We start from the raw sequence: 16,025 nt of genomic DNA on the forward strand, positions 1-16,025 counted from the left end.
AAAGACAGAAGAGAGGCCATGGAATCCTCAGACCTGTTTTCCCACAGGAGGCACTGCTTCAACTCAAACACCAGGTTAACTGCAAGAGAAAGTCTTTCCCTAGCCTCACCCTACAGCTGCCTTCTTCAAACCAGGAGCCTTTTTCACTTCCCATGTCTTTTGGAGTAGAGGCGACCAGTGCCAGAGCTTTCTCTGAGACCCAACCCAGACACCTGGCTGTGGACTGGCCCACAAATGGGCTCCCCCCCAGCCCAGCCCCCACAGTCCTGAGACCCTGAGACTCCCCACCCCCACACACGCCCACTTCATCAGTTGAGTCTGGTTTATCCAATGACCCAGCTCTGCCATTTGAGTCTGGGGAGCCTTGGGGAACAGATGGGCTTAACACATTAGAATGTCAAGAGGGTATGTGGTGGGACAGCTCTTCTCTCCTAGCTTTCTGAGTCTTGGGTCTCTGTCCCCATTTCCACACAAGTCTGTTCTGATGGTCACCCAGTGCCATGCTGAGCACTTGCCGGAAGCTACAGGGTAACCTACCCTGTTAGAAAGCCCATGAGTCCACAGCAGCCGCCTACAAGGTAGAACAGTGAGTTTCTATGGCTAGAAGTGGGGATCCCTAGATCCCTAATGAAGAATCTGATGCCTGCCTGGGATGAGGGGATCAGGAGGCAGGGGCTACCTGCCAGTGACCTCCTGGGAAAACCAAGCAGCAGTCAATATTCCCACATTCTGCAGAGATCTGGAAGGCCATGTGTAGGAAGAGCCTTATTCCCAGAACATGGGGCAAAGTGAGCTGTGTGTCCTATGTGTGTTCAAGGGTCCAGAAGGCAGTGTGAGCTTGGCAGGGCCTCCTGGATGGAAAGCAGGTTGGGGGGTCTGGATAGGGCATGTATATAGGATGTTCTGGCCTGCTCATACTGCAGGCAAGCCAAGTATGTAGGCTCCACTCTGTGGCTGTGTGGAGGCTGGATGCCCATGTGCTGACTTCCTATGCATTGGCTGTTACTCCAGAGAAGGTGTTACTATGTTCCTAAGTTACCAGCTACGCCTTTTCACAAGTGCCTCCTGGTTGAAGTGTCTTATTTTATTCTAGCTGGAGTGTGGTTCTCACTGGAAAGCTCCTTGGGTGTTTCCGCAAAGCCAGGGAGCCATTCTGTTTCAGAACCATGGTGTGGCAGAAGCAGTAAAGACACAGACTCTCAGGTCCCTCCAGATGAGGGGTTCTGAATCAGAATCTGCATCTAACAGGATGCTAGGTGTGCACGTGCAGTGGAAAGCACTGCCTCCACCTTTCTGGGCTGCAGGGTCCCTGCTCAGGCCCAACTGCAGAGCTGAGGTCTCACCCCAGCTACTTCTCTGTGTCTCCTCTGCAGCTGACAAGGAGGCTGATGAGTATTACATGAGGAGGCAGCACCTGCCTGACCTGGCTGCCCGTGGTACCCTCCCTCTCAACGTCATCCAGATGTCCCAACATGCAAGCGGCCCCGCCGGCCCATCCGGGCCATGTCGCAGGACAGGGTCCTGTCCCCCCAGCGGGGCCTGCTGGAGGAGTTCAGCATGCCCTATGACCGCATCCTGTCTGACGAGCAGCTGCTCTCCACGGAGCGCCTGCATTCCCAGGACCCACTGCTGTGCCCAGAGCGGACGGCCTTCCCAGAGCAGTCCCTGTCATGGGCCATCTCGCACACAGACGTCTTTGTGTCCACGCCTGTGCTGGACTGCTACTGCATGACCAAGATGCACTCCCATCCCAGTGCCTCCAATAACTCCTATGCCACCCTGGGCCAGAGCCAGACGACAGCCAAGTGCCAGGCCTTCGCCTCGTGCAGACACAACACGGTGGAGCAGCTGGACTACATCCCAGACCACTACACCTGCTACACAGCCAGCAAGACCGAAGTGACTGTGTGACTGGCAGGGCGGGGATGGGCTGCAGGCAGGACAGGGCAGGGGTCAGGAAAGGCCTGGAGCAGAGCTGCTTGCCCTGCACGGCTCCCTGCCCTTGTCCCCTCTGTAGGCCTTGGTGATGGCAGCCTTTGCCCAGAAAGCCATACCCCCCAGGCACATGGCCCGTGTCCTGGCACTGCACACTCAGACTTGGGATCTACAGCAAACACTCTCATTCTTCCAGAAGAGTCGAAGGGGAGTGAGGTGAGGGGTGAGGCCCCAGTCTCACCACCCCCACCATCACCAATCTTCTTCAGTCCCAGGCCCCCTCTCCCCATCCTGCAGGCTCAGCTTCAGTTTCCTCAGCCAAGAGCTCCTGGCCTGGCCCTGGTCGGGAGCTGCCTGGGTTTGAGCTGGCCAGCAGGTGCAGTCAATGGGCTGACCCATTAGGCTACTTGGTCCATTCATTGACTGACATCTGCATCACAGAAATCTTCTAGTGCCTAAAAACTGCCTGCTCGCTCTCAGAGCCAGGGAGCTGCCATGTCCATAAGCACAATAATGATTCTCTTCTGCCTGCTGGAACTCTCTGGTCCCCACCGAATGGCCCTTCCTTCAATGACCCCCTTGGGCCCTGTCTGGCCCTGTGCCCCTCTCCCCAGCCCCAGGAAAGGGGGGGGGTGTCCCTTCCTTCAGCTGCCTCCCTGTTGTTGGGAAGCCTGCCCAGTTCTAGTTGGCTGCCCCACCCTCAAGGACCCCCCACCCCTCCTCTGAGGACTCTGCCCTACCCCTAGCCCTAGATGTTCGACTCCTGAGTTCTCTAGGGCTTTGCTGTAGCCCTCCCAGAGGAGAGGAGCAATAGGGTACCAGGACCTTTGGGGTGCCTCTGCAACCTGATTATCTCCACACTTCCTCCAGGTCTCTAGGTCTGAACTATGACCTGCCACTCAGGCCTGCCTTTCCCTCCCCTGCTTTGCATCCTGGAGGCATCTGCCCATGACCAGAGTGGCAGGTGGGGATGGCAACTGTGATGCCCTGGGTCTCAGGGGCTCGCCATTCCCATTGTCCAGGACTCTGCCTGTCTCCCTCCATGCCCATGGGGCAGGACTGATGCAGATGCTCCCAGAAAAGTGGCTCAGCCCTCAACCAAGGGGGACCGCAAGTGGCTGTCCTGCACCTTGCCTACTACTCTCTCCCTATCACTGCCTGCCTGCTTGGCCCCTTCTCTGCTTAGAACCCACTCCCTCTGCCTATTTTCCCTTTCCCCACCTCCCACCCTCCAGCAGCTCCATTACTCTTTCCTGGCTGCTACTGCTTCAGACCAGTGCCTCCAGGGGATCAGAGCAACAGAGACCCATTAGCAAATGCAGACAATGGTACTTCAGGCTACTGGTCTGGGGCTTAACCCGGCAGCTCCCCAGTTGCTCCCCTGCAGGGGCATTCGGGTACCAGGCAGATCCATTTCCTGTTGGGGGAATGCCCCTGCCAGCTCCCCCAGTTGCTCCCCTGCAGGGGCATTCGGGCACCAGGCAGATCCATTTCCTGTTGGGGGAATGCCCCTGCCAGCTGATCTCAGCTTCAGTTCTGCCTGGGGCATGGGCAAGGAGGGACAGCCTCCTGGAGAGTGGACAGTGAAGTAAACAGCATCCACTCCCCCAAGACCAGAGCCTGGGGGTACAGAAGGGGCTCCCCATGCTAAAGACCAGGGCACCTCCCTGGGCTGGAGCTGGGGGAATCAGCTCCAGACTATTGGGTGAAGGGATAATACTAAAAATGTGACTGTTGCCACAGTCAGACTCAAGAAGCAGTGACCTTGAACTGGGATCTTTAGATTTCCCCAGTTCTGTATATATGTAGGGCCCTTTAAAGGGGGTGGGGCAAGGAGAACTCCACAGGGTCAGTCCTGGGAATTTTTAATTTAACCAAATCCACAGTTCACAGATATATCCATTGACTGAGTCCTCTTACTTATTTCAAGAATTCCAAAGCTCTTTTCTCCCCTGGAGGCTCAGCATCTCATGAAACATTTGAGATTCAGGCTTGGGGTGATGAACAGAGCCCCCAGTAACCCCACTGGATGGTGGCCCAGGGACTTTGAGGCTGTGAGGACAGGGATAACTCTCTACTGCCCTTCCCTACAAAATACATAAACCTCCTCAAGGGCTGGTCCCCAAGGGTTTATGGGAGTGCTCCAGAAGGCAAGGCTAAGAGGTGTGGGCTGGAGAAAATCAATGTAAATAGAGCAGTTGGCCATTCCCAGAAACAAAGGATTGTATACCTGGTCCCCTGAGCCCACCATCCTCTAATCCAGCCTTGAAGCCTGCCTGCTGGTTTGGAGGGGAAAGGATGTGGGTGGGGGAGAATCCCCTCCCCAGGTGTCCACACACATGTACACCCCAAACCAGACACCTGATCTTATTCCATGATAGAGGTATCTTCTCAGCATCAGGTGTTCCAGCCCTCAGGATGACACTTCTCCCTAGCCCTTTGTATCTCAGGGGTTGATAGGCTGATTCCAAAACACTTCTCATCCTAGCCTTACTACTGCCCAGTTTAAAACCTCTAGCATCAGTTGGATCAGAAAACTCTACCTGAACCTTTACTTCTAAAATATTCTCCTGCCTCACCCTTGGATCTGGAAGGAGGGAAGGGAAGGATGGAGGGAGGGAAGAAAAGAGAGAGAGAAGGCTACAAACGTGCTCCAATTTAGTCCTTCATTTCAAAATCCATAAATTATGTCTTAACTGGCACACAGAAATATCTCATTTATTCAGTTGCCCCATCAATGTGTGCAGGATAAGAAAACCATAGTACCAGGCACACTCGCACAGCAGACAGGAGAAGGTTCTGGGGCTAGAACCCAGATGTCGTGACTCCCAGCCCCACCAGGCCACACATAGTAAGACCAGCCCTTCCCCAGTAACAGAAGCCCAAGGCCTAAGACTTCGCTCTGCTTGTTTTGTTCTTTGTGAAAGTCTCCATCGCTCTGTAGGCAATGGACTGGGTCTGCACAGCTTGTCTCCTGCCCTGAAGGTTCTCGCTGGTTTCCCTGGCCTTTGAGGGCAGTGAAGCTCCCACAGCCCGTCATGCATTTCCACCTTTCCTATCTTGCTTCCTCCAGTTAACTCTTGACTCCATGGGTTCATAAGCCACAAAGGCTTTCCCAAGAATTCTCCTAACTGGGTCTCTGCCCTCATGGCTCCCCAGTGTCTTGGGCAATGGGTCTGCCTTCTAAAAAGTTCCAACCCTTTCCTTAATCCAAATTTCTCCTCCCATCTTTCCACCCTCATACTCCAAAATTCCCATCTTAGCCTCAGTCTTCTGTGCCAGAAGTCCTTCCTCATCTTCCTGGCCCTGCCTTCTTCCTCCAGTTACCTTCCCCCATCCCTCATTTCTTTTCCTGAGTCCTGTTACACACTCTAGTTCTAAAACTTTTGAGCTTTCAGTGACAACAAGGAAAAACAAAACATCCCTCAGGTCTTTGGTTTGCCTCATTGGTTCATCCTCCACTTTCATCCCCTGCGAGCTGATACCCCAGGGCACAGAGCCGAGGGCTCTCCCACTCTGGTCTTTGGGAGGGAAAGGAAAGAAGCTGCCTATCAGAAGCATCATGGTTCAAGAGCAGCTTTGATTCCTGTAGCCGACAAGTCCCCTGAAGCTCCTGCTCAGCCCGCCACTAGCCCAGAGGTGCCTGCTCTGGCCAAAGATTCATATCTCTGCTGTTTCACCTCACTTCTGCCTGTGCTGCTTGCGTGTGTCACAGATCTCCCTCTGTCCCAAAAGATTGGAGAGCCTCATGTTCCCCAAGCACAGAGAAATATCCATTCCAATAACCCTACCACCAAACAATCCATTTTGTTCAGAAATACCTTGTCTGCCACCAGCCTCCCATCATCAGATTCCATCCACAAGCAACTGTGGACCCAACCCAAGGGAATCCCCAAAGGGCTGCTGATAGCTTGGGCCCTAGGAAGCAACTGCTCTAGGAAGAGTTGACAGGTCACCTCCTCTATACATTTCTCCACCATCTTCTCCAAACCTGGGAAACTTTGCTCTGGAGTATTTTCAAGTAAGCTGGTTGTGTTTTAATGAAGTACATTTCAGGGTTCAAATACTGTTTCCTACAAATGCAGCATTTTTTTCTCAGTATATTAAAAAATATATATATATATATATATATATATATATTTGAGAGGGCATCTCTCATATTTATTGATCAAATGGTTGTTAACAACAATAAAATTCTGTATAGGGGAGTCAACGCTCAATGCACAATCATTAATCCATCTCAAGCCTAATTCTCGTCAGTCTCCAATCTTCTGAAGCATAACGAACAAGTTCTTACATGGTGAACAAATTCCTATATAGTGAATAAGTTCTTACATGGTGAATAGTACAAGGGCAGTCATCACAGAAACTTTCGGTTTTGATCACGCATTATGAACTATAAACAATCAGGTCAAATATGAATATTTGTTTGATTTTTATACTTGATTTATATGTGGATTCCACATTTCCCCCTTTATTATTATTATTATTTTTATTTTTAATAAAATGCTGAAGTGGTAGGTAGATGCAAGATAAAGGTAGAAAACATAGTATAGTGTTGTAAGAGAGCAACTGTAGATGATCAAGTGTGTGCCTGTAGACTATGTGTTAATCCAAGCTAGACAGGGTATTAAAACATCCACGGATACAGAAGATTTCTCTCAAAACGGGGGGGGGGGTGAGAATCTAAGCTTCACCACTGTTGTTCCCCAATTTCTCACCTGATGGCCCCCCTGCAACTGTGCCTGTCTTAGGTTGTTCCTCCCTTGAGGAATCTTACCTGTCTCTGGCTAACCAGTCATCTTCCGGGGCCATACAGGGAGATGTAAAGTTGGTAAGTGAGAGAGAAGCTATATTGTTTGAAAAGGTTAGCTTTTTACTTCTTTGCAGATTTATGCCCTGTGGCTTCTATGCCCAGCATTTGTCTTGAGGTATCTTTACCACTTGGAGGAATTATGATACTCGGTAAATTCGATATGAGGCACGAATTCTATTTAAGGGTTGTAATTAGGAAGGAAGAAGAAAAGCTATAGATGTAGCATATGGAAGGAAACATGGGAGGATTGATTATTTCTTTGACATATTTTCTTGTAGAGTAACTTAAGCATGTATAGGTTTTAAACTACTAACTAAATTGTGCACACACATTAACAAAATAGGAATACAGTTACATAACCAAAGCAGATCTATAATTACCATCCATCTCCAGTGAAGCCAAGAAAACCAGTTAGGCACCCTAGGCATTTGTGAAAATTTATCTATGATATGATGGATATTGTCCAACTGTACTTGAACAGTCTGAGAGAAATCAGACAAATTAAAACAACCCATTCCTGGGAACTGTTCACATCCCATATGTTTTTTAACCGTAGATAGTCTGTAGTCGTAAGATTTTGGAGCGCTACAACTTGCACTTCTCCTAATTCTTGGTTGAGTTCCAACAGTATAGATCCAGTCAAATTTGTTGTTTTACTGTATGCACAGGCCAGCTTAGATATCTCCTTCTTCATTCCAATGGCGAGTCCAGGAAACGGTGGGATGGATGCAGCTACAACTGCAGCATCGCCTGGATCTTTGTGGATGTTTTTTGATGATCATCTTCTGGTATGAGTCTTCCAGAGAGTGCTGATGTTGGAAGTTCTTCTTCATATCGTATCTTAGTTTATTTTCTGGGTAGCCAAATAAGGCTTTGATCTTCTGTATAAACACAAACAGACCCTTTGCCTACACTTTGATATGCCCTTTATACCATTGTGTAGAACTCATTGGAGGTCACCACACAGGAACTGCTTTTTTTTTTTTAAGAGAAAGGAATATTATCAGAAAAGTGTACCTCCATAGCTGATCATCTGACACCCTTTAAGTGATCCAAATTAAGGATATTTAAAGCATGTGTTAATCATTCATTTACCATTAGTTTTATCCTATCAAGGAGTAGTCCCCTTTGTCCCCCTTTTCTTTCTTTCTTTCTTTCTTTCTTTCTTTCTTTCTTTCTTTCTTTCTTTCTTTCTTTCTTTCTTTCTTTCTTTCTTTCTTTCTTTCTTTCTTTCTTTTTTTCTTTTTTTCTTTCTTTTTTTCTTTCTTTCTTTCTTTCTTTCTTTCTTTCTTTCTTTCTTTCTTTCTTTCTTTCTTTTTTTTTTAAATCTTTAATCTACACTTACATGAAGAATATTATGTTTACTAGGCTCTCCCCTATACCAGGTCCCCCCTATAAACCCCTTTACAGTCACTGTCCATCAGCATAGCAAAATGTTGTAGAATCACTACTTGTCTTCTCTGTGTTGTACAGCCCTCCCCTTTCTCCCTCCACCCCTATGCATGCTAATCTTAATACCCACTTTCTTCTCCCCCGACCTTATCCTTCCCTACCCACCCATCCTCCCTAGTCCCTTTCCCTTTGGTACCTGTTAGTCCAGTTTTGGGTTCTGTAATTCCACTGCTGTTTTGTTCCTTCAGTTTTTCCTTTGTTTTTATACTCCACAGATGAGTGAAAGCATTTGGTATTTGTCTTTCTCTGCTTGGCTTATTTCACTGAGTAATACCCTCCAGATCCATCCATGTTGCTGCAAATGGTAGGATTTTCCCTCTTCTTATGGCTGAGTAGTATTCCATTGTGTATATGTACCACATCTTCTTTATCCATTCATCTACTGATGGACACTTAGGTTGCTTCCAATTCTTGGCTATTGTAAATAGTGCTGTGATAAACATAGGGGTGCATCTGTCTTTCTCAAACTTGATTGCTGCATTCTTAGGGTAAATTCCTAGGAGTGGAATTCCTGGGTCAAATGGTAGGTCTGTTTTGAGCATTTTGATGAAGCTCCATACTGCTTTCCACAATGGTTGAACTAATTTACATTCCCACCAGCAGTGTAGGAGGGTTCCCCTTTCTCCACAGCCTTGCCAACATTTGTTGTTGTTTGTCTTTTGGATGGCAGCTATCCTTACTGGTGTGAGGTGATATCTCATTGTAGTTTTAATTTGCATTTCTCTAATAATTAGCGATGTGGAGCATCTTTTCATGTATCTGTTGGCCATCTGTATTTCTTTTTTGGAGAACTGTCTGTTCAGTTCCTCTGCCCATTTTTTATTTGGATTATTTGTTTTTTGTTTGTTGAGGTGTGTGAGCTCTTTATATATTCTGGATGTCAAGCCTTTATCGGATCTGTCATTTACAAATATATTCTCCCATACTGTAGGGTTCCTTTTTGTTCTATTGATGGTGTCTTTTGCTGTACAGAAGTTTCAGCTTAATATAGTCCCACTTGTTCATTTTTGCTGTTGTTTTCCTTGCCCGGGGAGATATGTTCAAGAAGAGGTCACTCATGTTTATGTCTAAAATGTTTTTGCCTATGTTTTTTTCTAAGAGTTTTATGGTTTCATGACTTACATTCAGGTCTTTGATCCATTTTGAGTTTACCTTTGTATATGGGGTAGACAATGGTCCAGTTTCATTCTCCTACATGTAGCTGTCCAGTTTTGCCAGCACCATCTGTTGAAGAGACTATCATTTCACCATTGTATGTCCATGGCTCCTTTATCAAATATTAATTGACCATATATGTTTGGGTTAATTTCTGGAGTCTCTAATCTGTTCCACTGGTCTGTGGCTCTGTTCTTGTGCCAGTACCAAATTGTCTTGATTACTATGGCTTTGTAGTAGAGCTTGAAGTTGGGGAGTGAGATCCCCCCTACTTTATTCTTCTTTTTCAGGATTGCTTTGGCTATTCGGGGTCTTTGGTGTTTCCATATGTATTTTTGAATTATTTGCTCCAGTTCATTGAAGAATGTTGCTGGTAATTTGAGAGGGATTGCATCAAATCTGTATATTGCTTTGGGAAGGATGGCCATTTTGACGATATTAATGCTTCCTAGCCATGAGCATGGGATGAGTTTCCATTTGTTAGTGTCCCCTTTAATTTCTCTTAAGAGTGACTTGTAGTTTTCAGGGTATAGGTCTTTCACTTCTTTGGTTAGGTTTATTCCTAGGTATTTTATTCTTTTTGATGCAATTGTGAATGGAATTGTTTTCCTGATTTCTCTTTCTATTGGTTCATTGTTAGTGTATACGAAAGCTACAGATTTCTGTGCGTTAATTTTGTATCCTGCAACTTTGCTGTATTCTGATATCAGTTCTAGTAGTTTTGGAGTGGAGTCTTTAGGGTTTTTATGTACAATATCATATCATCTGCAAATAGTGACAGTTTAACTTCTTCTTTATTAATCTGGATTCCTTGTATTTCTTTGTTTTGTCTGATTGCTGTGGCTAGGACTTCTAGTACTATGTTAAATAACAGTGGGGAGAGTAGGCATCCCTGTCTAGTTCCCGATCTCAGAGGAAATGCTTTCAGCTTCTCGCTGTTCAGTATAATGTTGGCTGTGGGTTTATCATATATGGCTTTTATTATGTTGAGGTACTTGCCCTCTATTCCCATTTTGCTGAGAGTTTTTATCATGAATGGATGTTGAATTTTGTCAAATGCTTTTTCAGCATCTATGGAGATGATCATGTGGTTTTTGTCTTTCTTTTTGTTGATGTGGTGGATGATGTTGATGGATTTTCGAATGTTGTACCATCCTTGCAATCCTGGGATGAATCCCACTTGGTCATGGTGTATGATCCTTTTGATATACTGTTAAATTCTGTTAGCTAATATTTTATTGAGTATTTTTGCATCTACATTCATCAGGGATATTGGTCTGTAATTTTCTTTTTTGGTGGGGTCTTTGCCTGGTTTTGGTATTAGGGTGATGTTGGCTTCATAGAATGAGTTTGGGAGTATTCTCTCCTCTTCTATTTTTTGGAACACTTTAAGGAGAATGGGTATTATGTCTTCTGTGTGTGTCTGATAAAATTCCGAGGTAAATCCATTCGGTCCCGGGGTTTTGTTCTTGGGTAGTTTTTTGATTACCGTTTCAATTTCTTTGCTCGTAATTGGTTTGTTTAACTTTTGTGTTTCTTCTTTGGTCAGTCTTGGGAGATTGTGTTTTTCTAGGAAGTTGCCCATTTCTTCTAGGTTTTCCAGCTTGTTGGTATATAGGTTTTCATAGTAGTCTTTAATAATTCTTTGTATTTCTGTAGAGTCTGTCGTGATTTTTCCATTCTCATTTCTGATTCTGTTGATTTGGGTTGATTCTCTTTTTGTCTTAGTATGTTTGGCTAGAGGCTTATCTATTTTGTTTATTTTCTCAAAGAACCAGCTCTTGGTTTCGTTGATTTTTGCTATTGTTTTATTCTTCTCAATTTTGTTTATTTCTTCTCTGATCTTTATTATGTCCCTCCTTCTGCTGACTTTAGGCCTCATTTGTTCTTCTTTTTCCCGTTTCGATAATTGTGAAGTTAGACTATTCATTTGGGATTGTTCTTCCTTCTTCAGGTGTGCCTGGATCGCTATATACTTTCATCTTAAGACTGCTTTCGCTGTGTCCCACAGAAGTTGGGGCTTAGTGTTGTTGTTGTCATTTGTTTCTATATATTCCTTGATCTCTATTTTGATTTGTTCATTGATCCATTGATTATTTAGAAGCATGTTGTTAAGCCTCCATGTGTTTGTGAGCCTTTTTGTTTTCTTTGTAGAATTTATTTCTACTTTTATACCTTTGTGGTCTGAAAAATTGGTTGGTAGAATTTCAATATTTTGGAGTTTACTGAGGCTCTTTTTGTGAGCTAGTATGTGGTCTATTCTGGAGAATGTTCCATGTGCACTTGAGAAGAATGTATATCCTGTTGCTTTTGGATGTAGAGTTCTAGATATGTCTATTAGGTCCATCTGTTCTAGTGTGTTGTTCAGTGCCTGTGTGTCCTTACTTATTTTCTGCCCAGTGGATCTATCCTTCGGGGTGAGTGGTGTGTTGAAGTCTCCTAAAATGAATGCATTGCAGTCTATTTCCCTCTTTAGTTCTGTTAATATTTGCTTCACATATGCTGGTGCTCCTGTCTTGGGTGCATATATATTTAGAATGGTTATATCCTCTTGTTGGACTGAGCCCTTTATCATTATGTAGTATCCTTCTTTATCTCTTGTTACTTTCTTTGTTTTGGAGTCTATTTTGTCTGATATTAGTACTGCAACCCCTGCTTTCTTCTCACTTTTGTTTGCCTGAAATATGTTTTTCCATCCCTTGACTTTTAGTCTGTGCATGTCTTTGGATTTGAGGTGAGTTTCTTGTAAGCAGCATATAGATGGGTCTTGCTTTTTTATCCATTCTATCACTCTGTGTCTTTTGATTGGTGCATTAAGTCCATTTACATTTAGGGTGACTATTGAGAGATATGTACTTATTGACATTGAAGGCTTTAGATTTGTGGTTACCAAAGGTTCAGGGTTAGCCTCTTTAGTATCTTACTGCCTAACTTAGCTCACTTATTGAGCTAAGCACACTGTCTGGAGATTCTTTTCTTCTCTCCCTTCTTATTCCTCCTCCTCCATTCTTCATATGTTGTGTGTTTTGTTCTGTGCTCTTTTTAGGAGTGCTCCCATCTAGAGCAGTCCCTGTAAGATGCCCTGTAGAGGTGGTTTGTGGGAAGCAAATTCCCTCAGCTTTTGCTTATCTGGGAATTGTTTAATCCCGCCATCATATTTAAATGATAGTCATGCTGGATACAGTATCCTTGGTTCAAGGCCCTTCTGTTTCATTGCATTAAGTATATCATGCCATTCTCTTCTGGCCTGTAGAGTTTCTGTTGAGAAGTCTGATGTTAGCCTGATGGGTTTTCCTTTATAGGTGACCTTGTTCTCTCTAGCTGCCTTTAAAACTCTTTCCTTGTCCTTGATCCTTGCCATTTTAATTATTATGTGTCTTGGTGTTGTCCTCCTTGGATCCTTTCTGTTGGGGGTTCTGTGTATTTCCATGGTCTTTTCGATTATTTCCTCCCCCAGTTTGGGGAAGTTTTCAGCAATTATTTCTTCAAAGAGACTTTTTATCCCTTTTCCTCTTTCTTCTCCTTCTGGTACCCCTATAAGACGGATATTGTTCCTTTTGGATTGGTCACATCATTCTCTTAGTATTGTTTCGTTCCTGGAAATCCTTTTGTCTCTCTCTATGTCAGCTTCTATACGTTCCTGTTCTCTGGTTTCTATTCCTTCAATGGCCTCCTGCATCTTATCCATTCTGCTTATAAATCCTTCCAGGGTTTGTTTCACTTCTGTGATCTCCTTACTGACATCTGTGATCTCCGTCCGGACTTCATCCCATATGCTCTTGCATTTTTCTCTGCATCTCATCCCATTGCTCTTGCATTTTTCTCTGCATCTCCGTCAGCATGTTCATGATTTTTATTTTAAATTCTTTTTCAGGAAGACTTGTTAGGTCTGTCTCCTTCTCAGGTGTTGTCTCTGTGATCTTTGTCTGCCTGTAGTTTTGCCTTTTCATGGTGATAGATATAGTTTGCAGAGCTGGTACGAGTGACAGCTGGAAGAGCTTCCCTTCTTGTTGGTTTGTGGCCTTCCTCTCCTGGGAGAATAGCGACCTCTAGTGTATTGTGCTGGGCAGCTGTGCACAGACAGGGCTTCTGCTTCCTGCCCACCTGCTATGGAGTTTATCTCCACTGTTGCTTTGGGCTTGGCCTGGCTTGAGCTGCTGCTCCAAAATGGTGGAGCCCTGTTGGAGGGGGAGCGGCTGGGAGGCTATTTGTCTCCATAAGGGGCCTCTGTGCTCCCTGCTGCCCAGGGGGTTAGAGTGCCCAGAGATCTCCAGATTCCCTGCCTCTGGACTAATTGTCCTGCCCTGCCCCTTTAAGACTTCCAAAAAGCACTCTCCAAACCAAAACAACAACAACAACAACAAAAGAAAAAAAATTAAATAAGTAATTACAAAAAAAAAAAAGAAAAATGCACAATTTTCTTTGTTCTCAGGCGCCAGTCTCAGGCACCCGCTCACCGGTCTTGCTTCCCAGTTTCCCTAGTATTAGGGTCTCTGTCCCTTTAAGACTTCCAAAAAGCACTCACCAAAAAAAAAAAAAAAAAAAGGCAGCTCCTGTTTCTTTGTTCTCCGGCGTTGGCCTCAGGCACCCGCTCACGGGTTCTGCCGCCCTGTTTCCCTAGTATCCAGGACCCCACGCATGCACCGTGTCTGTGCTCTGGTCTGGATGGCTGGGGCTGGGTGTTCAGCAGTCCTGAACTCCTTCTTCCTCCCTGCTGACTCCTCTCCACCTGCCAGGAGCTGGGAGGAGGGGCGCTCAGGTCCCACTGGGCGGGGGCTTTTATCTTACCCCCTTTGCGAGGTGCTGGGTTCTCGCAGGTGTGGATGTGGTCTAGATGTTGTGCTGTGTCCTCTGGTCTCTATTTTAGGAAGAGTTGTCTTTGTTATATTTTCATAGATAAATGTGGTTTTGGGAGGAGATTTCTGCTGCTCTACTCATGCTGCCATCTTGGCTCCACCCCTCCCATATGCAGCATTTTAATGACTGATTCAATAAGAAAGATACGTCTTCCTGGGCTTCATATTTGATCTCAGAAGACAGCATACTACAGGAGGATCACACACAGGACTGAGGCTCTTGGAGATGTGGGTTTGTCTCCATCTCTCCATGTGACTGAGGATGAGTCACATTCTTGCTCAATGCCTCAGTTTCCTATCTGTAAAGTTAGGGCCTTTTACGAGATGAGCTCTGAAGTTTCATCCAGCTCTTCCACGCTAGGGCTTTTGTTCCCCACTGGTGCCCCCGCCTTTCTCCCAATTCCTCCCTGCCTCCACTGAGCTGCACACATCCCACTATGCCTGTCCCATGGTGGTGAACCCCAAACAGCCACCAGACTCATTGCCAGAGCCTGGGGTGGGCTCCACAGTCTCAGCCACCCAGGGAGGCTTTCATAGCTGAAGGTATATGGGCCTATCCATTCAATAGGTCACCAACCATATGTCACATAGGCACACCTAAATCATCCTGCATATCTATGTCATTAGGGAACTCTGAATTTGAAGTTTTCATGTTGATGTGGTCTTTAAAGCTGGAGGGAGGCGGTTCTGATTTCAGAGAGGGGATGGGCCAGACAGAAAGGTCCAGAGTTTGACTCACAAGGGCATAGGGTTTGTATTTGAGGGCAGTTTGGAAATGCATTGCCAGCCACAGAACAGATGGCTCTGTGTGGCAGTGAATGTTACTCTATCATACTCCAGAACCTGTGTCCTGAAGACCAAGTCTGGACACCAGGCTCCGTCCCAACCGGAGGAGGGGGAGGCATCACCCCTGCCTGCTAGGAGGTGGGCATCCACCCCATCTGAGCACTTTTCTAGGCCCTCCTCATGATGCTACTGTCCTCCTGGTGAAAGCTTGTGAAGCAAGAATCAAGAGTAAAAGTCAGTATCACCACACCCATCTTGTAAATCAGCAGACACGTCAGTCAACCTTCCGTCAGAGAAATGACATGACACATTTCCTTAACACCCTTTTCCCTGAGGGTAAGGAAGACCCCTGCTCAACTTTGCTGCCCACTCCTGCTGTGACCCTTGAATGCCACTCCGCAGGAGGACTCATTCACTTGCTTTGTAGTGGCAAATACTCCTCTAGTTCTGTAACTTTACTAGACATTTTGTAGTAAAGGATTCTTGAAATTCTCTAATAAAAAGCAATTCTTACTGTAATATTTTTAGTTCGGGGACACAATTTCCTAAAGGGGGATTGATGAACATTTTTATGCATTAGCCCAATTTATGGATTCCATGTTTATTATATGGTATTTCTGATGAAAAGTACCTTTCTATCTGTACCTTTCCTCATAAGTAAGCTTCATGGTGAGCAGTGCTGTTGTAACTGCTGCTTCTGTACAAATCTCATCATTCTACTTACTTGTCAAAGCACATTCTATATTACTGTAAGCAGATATCACTTCAGTAAGATTTAGTCTTAAGGATTTTTCCACTTTTGTTAGTAACAGATATTTATGGATTAAAAAAAATAAAGCCGTGTCAACATAACCTGTGTCTCTTAAAGTAGCCACATGCTTACTTATACAAACACAATGCCAAAACTAAAGGTAATTAAACATCACAAGAGGTTGTAGAAGATCATTGGAGATGGAAATGGAGGCAAGAATGAACTGCAAATGGGAATGAGGGGACTTTTTAAAGTGAGGGAAGCATTTTAAAAC

The sequence above is a fragment of the Manis javanica genome, chromosome 4, assembly GCF_040802235.1.
Source record: "Manis javanica isolate MJ-LG chromosome 4, MJ_LKY, whole genome shotgun sequence".
Classification (NCBI taxonomy): Eukaryota; Metazoa; Chordata; class Mammalia; order Pholidota; family Manidae; genus Manis; species Manis javanica.